Source organism: Synchiropus splendidus, chromosome 5, assembly GCF_027744825.2.
Source record: "Synchiropus splendidus isolate RoL2022-P1 chromosome 5, RoL_Sspl_1.0, whole genome shotgun sequence".
Taxonomy (NCBI): domain Eukaryota; kingdom Metazoa; phylum Chordata; class Actinopteri; order Syngnathiformes; family Callionymidae; genus Synchiropus; species Synchiropus splendidus.
The window spans coordinates 2,016,916-2,024,327 of NC_071338.1; the positions used below are offsets into that span (position 1 = coordinate 2,016,916).

Consider the following 7,412-nt stretch of genomic DNA (forward strand, 5'->3'; position numbering starts at 1 on the left):
GAAGCAAGAATCATAGACCAATGAGCCCTTCATACACACTTTTTAGCAGGAGAGGAACCATGACCACAAAGGCGATGAACAAGTCGGCCATACAAGGTCACACAAGGACACATTTTGAGCCTTGGAAAACTGAGATGTTGGGATTAGAACTCAGTAGAGACAGTAACCAGATTCACTACTTTTATTGAACCTGACCAAATCCATCAGTGCTACGGAGAACTGACTCGTGATATTGAAGAGTATCCTGCTTTGGTACTTGAATGCAGCCTTCTGACTGTAAGGGAGTGGAAGAGCAGGAGATTTTCCAGATCAAACCAGAACATTGCATGTATTAGAGCGAGATGACGTTTGGTAGCTGCATAACTATTTACAAACGTCTGCTGGAGTGATTCTCTCAGGCAGCACATTGTGTTTCACCTGACTCATGATTGGTTAAACTACGTGTGCTTGTTTGAACAGGGAACCCACTGTGAGGTTGAATGACAATGTTCAACAGGGAAAACTACACTGGGCAAGTGACTCGCTAATGTACAATGACAACAAAGACTCGATCTCCTCTCATTCTAATTCTCTGTCTCTCTGACACCTTTGCTCTGTTTCTGACTCAACTCTTCCACAAGCAAATTACCAGGAAGAAGACGAGATGTCCCACATCTGAGCTGTGGACAACCGCGTGCCTCTTCACCATCCTGAAGTAAAGAAAATGAACTCTGCGTCGGGCAATCGAATCCTGGTCGTCCACGTGAAGGCCAAAGATGCTGTCCACTATACTAACAAGGATTCTGCTGGCTTCTTTTCACAGGAAGCTGAACCATTCAAATCTCTGTCGAAAGAGTCTGCAGGTACATTTTTCACATTTTTATATTACATCCATTTTCTAGACCCAACCATGTCCATCTTTTGGTGGAGCTGAAATAATTCAATGGAGGAAAAAAAAAAGAATCAACAGAGCTGTTAACCGACCTGTTCCTGATGGCATTTAGCATCACAATGCAATGGGTAAATATGAACATAAACTTAATATTGGTTCTGGACTCAAAAGTTGCAAAATTCACTGAAAATAATTATTATAAAAAAGCGGAATAAAAAAAAAACTGACAGGATTGTGACGACGGTTTGGAACCTCTTCTTTTGCTTTGCTTTAAGTTTGTGATAATGTTTCTCTTATATTCTTGTATTCCTCTGTTTTGTTCTCAGAGCAGTTTCTCAATTTCTGACGTTTATGTGCAGAAAACAATGAGGCCATTTGGTCAAAGCTTGAGTTGGAAACGTCACATAAGTGTCTGTTTCTCCAGCAAGGATTCAAGACATTTCCGCATGGCATCACATTCTAGTGTATTGGATTCAACACATGCTTCGGTAGCTCAGTCAGTAAGTTGCTGCGGCCACAACGCAGGTTACGAACCACGAGACCAGGGGTGGGCAATCTGGTCCTCAAAGAGCCGGGAAGGTGCAGGTTTTTTTTCCCAACCAAACAAGCTCACACAATTTGACCAATCAGGTGAAGCTGAAAAAAACATCCCCTGACTGACAATCAAGTGAGTTTACCCCTGAGACACCTGGTTGGTGAAAAGGTGTCCTCTTGGTTGGAACAAAAACCTGCAGCCACTGTGGCCTTTTGAGGACCGGTTTGAGACCCCTTGTCTTGGGTGTCTCTCTCTCTTACTCCCTGTCAAGGTAGTGTTAGCATTTGTCCATGAGTCTTTATCTTTATTTGCATCAATGTATCTTGAAAAGATGACTCCGGCTAGCAAGCCAACTTCTGAGGACTCAGGAGAGGAACGTGTTACAATGCCTGAGTGATTTGGGTGGAACAAGAGGCAGGTGGCTTGTTGAGTCCTCCTCATCCATCAGGGATGCAGAACCTTTGGGCAAGGTGATAGGAATATTGTATTCTACTGTCCATTCTGTGGGGACAAGGTAGTGGACAAGCTCAATTTGAACAAGCTGAAAAGTTGCACCCAACGTGGGACTCGAAGCCACGACCCTGAGATTAAGAGTCTCATGCTCTACATCCTCAGAGCCGGTGAGCCAGGGGCACCGCTGGTAGTTAGCGGACTGAAAGTGGTGGACAAATCCTTTTCCCGGTTATGACAGGTTTGCTAGCTTCGGAGTTGCCTGACCTTCCTTAACGATGTCCAACTTTTCTTGAAAAGTCCGTCTTGAAAATGGATTTGACGGTAAATCTGCAACAAAATCTATTTCTTCTCCTCCTTCAGCCATTGTGGGTTGGGTTACATTAACACACACACTATATTTGCTAGTGCAGCTCGCGACAGGTGCAGTTTGCTAGCTCTGGCTCGTACACTCTCGCACTATCCAATCACAGGCTGTGAAAACCCTTGACGCTTCCGTGCGCCTGCTCGACGGCCTTGGTGTCGCCAACTCCAAATGTGACTGGTTAAAGCAACAGTACTTATTTTATGCGACACAGCCAGCAGAACTGATGATGGGGCCTCCATGCAAAACAACACCATGAGTTAAAGGTTGATATGGACGAATACAGCTCCTTCTCTGGTTCAGTGTCAGTAGTTTGCTCATGTTTCTCTTTAGATCGTATAAATCTTTTGCCTTTTACTAAAGATTTCCGTGGAGAGAAACAATATGAGTTTTTCCAAATGTTTTAATGCCCTGCTCTTGTAGGACTTCTTATTCCGTTCAATGTAACCTGTCAAGTCAATAACTTTGGATCACAAGTGAAGAGTTGTTATTCCCAAGATGTGTATCTATGTACCAGCAGAGTGTGTTGTCTAACTTAAATTGAGCCATCACTCAATTTCCATGGTTTTCAGAACATGTTTTCCTGCTCTCAAAGTGTCTCTCTTTTTGTAGAGATTCATTCTCATGTCTCTGTGACGTAATTGGTTAGCACGTTTGGCTGTTTCATCCCATTGAGACCTACGTGTTGGTCGTCCGCGTCCAGCCTTAATGCGACATTTGTGGTGTTGACAGTTGAGGCACAAAATTCTGCCATCCATGGTTAGATGGCAAAAACAATTGGCAAAGCCTGAGAATTGAACCCAGGTCAACTGCTTGGAAGGAAGCTACAGTTAACACAAGAACACCATTGCAGAGATTCCTGTCAAGGAACCTTCACTTTCACAAAGAGAAATCGAAAATAGCGGATGAACAAACATGCGGTGAGATGAGGTTTTTGGCCGACTTTGTTCGGCCCCTCAGCTTCTCTATTTTTTTAAGTCCAGTCGGTTTATGTATATGACACTTGTTTCTTTTTTTTTTTGTTTTGTTTTGTTTTGGCCCAGATTCTTTTGTGGGTGTCTTTGAAATAGTATTATGACGTTTGCACATGTTGCCTGTTATTCCACAGTACATTGCAAGATTTTAAAATAATGAAAAGCTTTTGTTATGTTTTGATCACGTCACACTATATTCTTTGCCTTCGTGTTACCTCATCGGTTTATGTATATGATGCTTAGATTTTTCCGTTTCGACCCAGACTCTTTCGTGGGTCTTGATGAAATAGTAGTATAGAGGGTTTTCACGGCACGTCATCAAACCGCTATGTTGGGGATACCGACTGCTAAAATTAAAAAAAAATTCAATAAATAGAAAAATGTATGTAGCAACCAGACAAAGTGCAACAAAGCACGTAGAGCCAGAGGGTGTTAACTCTCACCCAACAACTTATATAGAAGTTGTAGGCAGGTCCAGAAAGCCACAGCACAGGAATGAACAGTACATTTCTTTTGAAGCTTTGAAGGAAGGCCACACACAAGGAATGCACACACATTGTAAGAAAATATTAGTAATGTACCGCCGTGACCACGAACGTACGGTCAACTAATTTTTAAACAAGCATTGTCATCGACTACTATGCTACTGCATGACACTCGTGATGGCCAAGTCACGGCGTTGGCCATCAACATGTCGCACTTGGCCTGCTCGATGGACAGGATGCTGTACAGCAAAGAGGACCTGCCCAGGGAGAAGCTACAGGAGGCCCAGGTAACGATGGCAGCCTTCCGACAAGGTGAGGGTATCACCGAACATTTGGAGAAGCTGGAGAGCTCACGGAAGACGGCGGCCCCGCTTTCCGGCATGCTGAAAGTGGGCACGGAGAAGAGGCAGGCGCCTCCTCCGTGCAAGCGGCCTAGTTCCCAGTCCGATTGCAGGGAGGACCGAAGGGGTCCACGCCAGGAGGAGAGCAGTGAGGACCGGAGGCGGGAACCATCACGGACCCACGAACAGGAGGTGAGCTAGCCGAGACCAGGGCCTTCCAGCAGCGGTGCTCCACGGAGTGAGGAGACGAAAGACTCCTTCATCTGACATCAGATTCAATGAAAAATCCCAAAAGTATTCTCTGCCTGGTGATTCATGGACTGTTGTTCGCACTGTTTCACTGTGTGGTGATGCGGCACGTGGTTCTGCAGTCCTGGCTTGACCCCTGAGGCCTAATACAACGTTTGCTGCTTGTCGACGCATTTTCCGAGTAGGAGTTACGACGTCGCCATCTTCACGGACCACCGGTTCTGATGTGGGGAAGATGACGACCGACTATTTCGTGCGACCCGCAGCGGACGAGTGTGGCTCACGTGGGAAGTTCGGGCATTTTGTCTCTTCACCCTGCACAGTGCAGGAGAGAGAATGTCTCGACCAGGAAGTCTCGTCTTTATTAAAAAAAAAGGGGCTGTGTCGAGAGTGGATCAGGAAGACATGGAGATGGGTTTTTTGATGATGAGGTGGCTCGATCAAATAGCGACAGCCACAGACAACCCCCGTGTGAAAGCCTGCAATGTCATGTCGCGGCTCATGTCTGCAGCGCACCCAGTTCAGCCGCTTGAAGCTGGACCCAGTGAAGGACAAGAATCGCGGTCTGGTGCTGTCCGTACAGGCACGTCGGGATCTGATGTTCTGGGACTCGCGCACGTCTGATAAGGGGCATGCCAATTGGTTGTGTCCCACGATATCTTCACATGTTCACAGACGCGTCCCTGTCGGGCTGGGGCGGGGCACTGGACGGAGACAGCGTGGGCGGAGTCTGGTCAGGTCCGCCACATAAATGTTTTAGAGTTGATGGCGGTGGACCTAGTTCTTCGCCACTTTGCTCCTCGCGTGGAAAAGCACCATGTCATGATCAGGTCGGACAACTCGACTGCTGTAGCGTACCTAAACAGACAGTGTCAGGTCACCCGCTCTCCACAAGGTGGCAGCATCCATCTTAGTATGGGCGGACAGTCATCTGCTGTCACTGAGAGGACGTCACGTCCCGGGGTCGCTCAATGTGGGAGCAGACAGTATGTCCAGAGGGGGTGCCCTGATGGAGGAGTGGGAGCTGTCGCCTCGAATTATAACATCTGTTTGGAACCGGTTCGGATTACTGGTTGCAGATCTGTTCGCTACAAAAGCGAATGCAAAATGTCCCCTCTGGTTCTCTTTGAGGGCGTCGGACTGCACAGACCTAAACCTAACCATAACCCTTAATCTAGACTGTTGAAGTAAAAATTGTAAAAAGTTAAAAAAGAAACTTTCATCACCTGTACGTGATATAACCATGGATGGATGCGCTTACCAATAAACGTCAGTTGGTAAAACATGGACAATTTCCGGTTCCAGTCCCAGAATTTACAGCTGACCGCATCAGGCAGTGACAGTCTGTCTGTCCCTGGGGTCCTTGAAGCATCACGCAGTAGCATAGTAGCCGATGACAATGCCTGTTGAAAAATACGTTCGTGCACGCGCATGCATGCACGGCGAATAAGTTTCATTTATTTCCACGAAAATGTGGCACATTCACTAAACTGATTCAGACAAATTTAAACCAATAAAATGCATGTCCATATTATGAGTCTGTACTCGTTTTTCTCTGTGAATTTGTCGGGAAACAGAACAGAGAGCACAGGGGAACAAGAACCGGAGAATGAATAAGAATCAAGCTTTTTTCCTGTCTAGCTTTATTACATCATGACTCAGCGTGTTTCAATAAGGAGCATACATACATATCTATTATTCTGAGGAGAAGGCACTTGATCAGATTGTTAAAAGTGGAGAGATTTTGCCGTCTGCAATATTCTGACTTGCAGACAGTGAATGACAACGTTGACGAACAGTTACGAAGCCAGCTCGCTTCCGAGGTCGCTCTACCCTTCTGCCTTAAAGTGTAGCGGTCGGGTTGGAGTTGGGTCAGTGACACCACTCTCAGAATACGCCTCTGGGCGGCTCGCCCAGAGAATTTACACAGTCGTAGGGATTGTTTAACAGAGAGCTGGAGAGTCTGACACCGGGATTTGTGACCGTTCATACTGAAGCCTGTCTTCTCAGGATACATGAAAATAATGTATTTATGTCTAAATGTTACGCATTGTTGCTTTGCCAATTGCAATATGTTAAAATCAACTAAATACATCCACAGTGAAGGTGTATATTTGCATTAAATATCCACATGAAGTAATGACAAAACAGGACCCTTGGACTCATGGTTTGAACTGTTTGACTGGCTGATAACCAACTTGTCCAACCAGCTGGCTGTATTCTGAAACAGCAAAAAGTGTGCATTTAAATGTTTTACAAAACGTCAAGGCACATTCATGAACAGCATTATCATTCAAAAAACATATCGTAATGGCTTCTTCTTGCTTATCCAAATTATACAATGGGTTCTGCAAAAGTCAGCAAGGTGTGGTGTTTGTAGTGAGAATTGCATCATTACCATATTAGGTCACGTGATGCGCAATCCCACTTTGCTCATTACCATATTTATCATGTGATGCAGCGCCCAATTTGACGCCTACTTGGCAACCAACTTTGCTCAATACCATATTTGGTCGCGTCACACGCCGCCATCTTTGCTCATAGTCATATTTGGTGCCGTGACATGCCACCCATTTTGCTACCCACTTTGCTCATTACCATATTTGGTCATGTGATACGCCGCCCACTTTGCTCATTACTATATTTGGTAGCATGACGCACCGCCCACTTAGCTCATTACCGTATTTGGTCGCGTGACGCGCTGCCCACTTTGTTCATTACTATATTTGGTTGTGTGACGCTCCGCCCACTTTGGTCATTACCATATTTGGTCGTGTGACGGGCTGCCCACTGTGCCGCCCACTTTACTGCTCACTTTGCCGCCCACTTTACGCATTACCACATTTGATCGTGTAACGTGCAGCTCACTTTGCTCATAACCATATCTGGTTGTGTGACGCCGTGCCCACATAGCTCATTACCATATTTGGTTGCATGATGCGCCGTCCACATTGTTCATTACCATATTTGGTTGTGTGACGCTCCGCCCACTTAGCTCATCACCATATTTGTTCGTGTGACCGTCCTCCCAGTTTGTTCATTATCATATTTGGTCGTGTGGCGTTCCGCCCACTTTGTCGCCCACTTTGTCGCCCACTTTGCTCATTACCATATTTGGTCGGGTGACGGTCCGCCCAGTTTGT

The 7,412-nt window shown here is 45.9% G+C and overlaps 1 non-coding gene across 1 annotated transcript; it reads left to right on the forward strand.

Moving 5' to 3' along the window:
• The first annotated feature begins 2,534 nt into the window (after nucleotides 1-2,534).
• Nucleotides 2,535-2,647, forward strand: LOC128759806 (U5 spliceosomal RNA). The gene has a single exon (XR_008414723.1). It is a non-coding gene; the product is annotated as a U5 spliceosomal RNA (small nuclear RNA).
• Nucleotides 2,648-7,412: the final 4,765 nt, after the last annotated feature.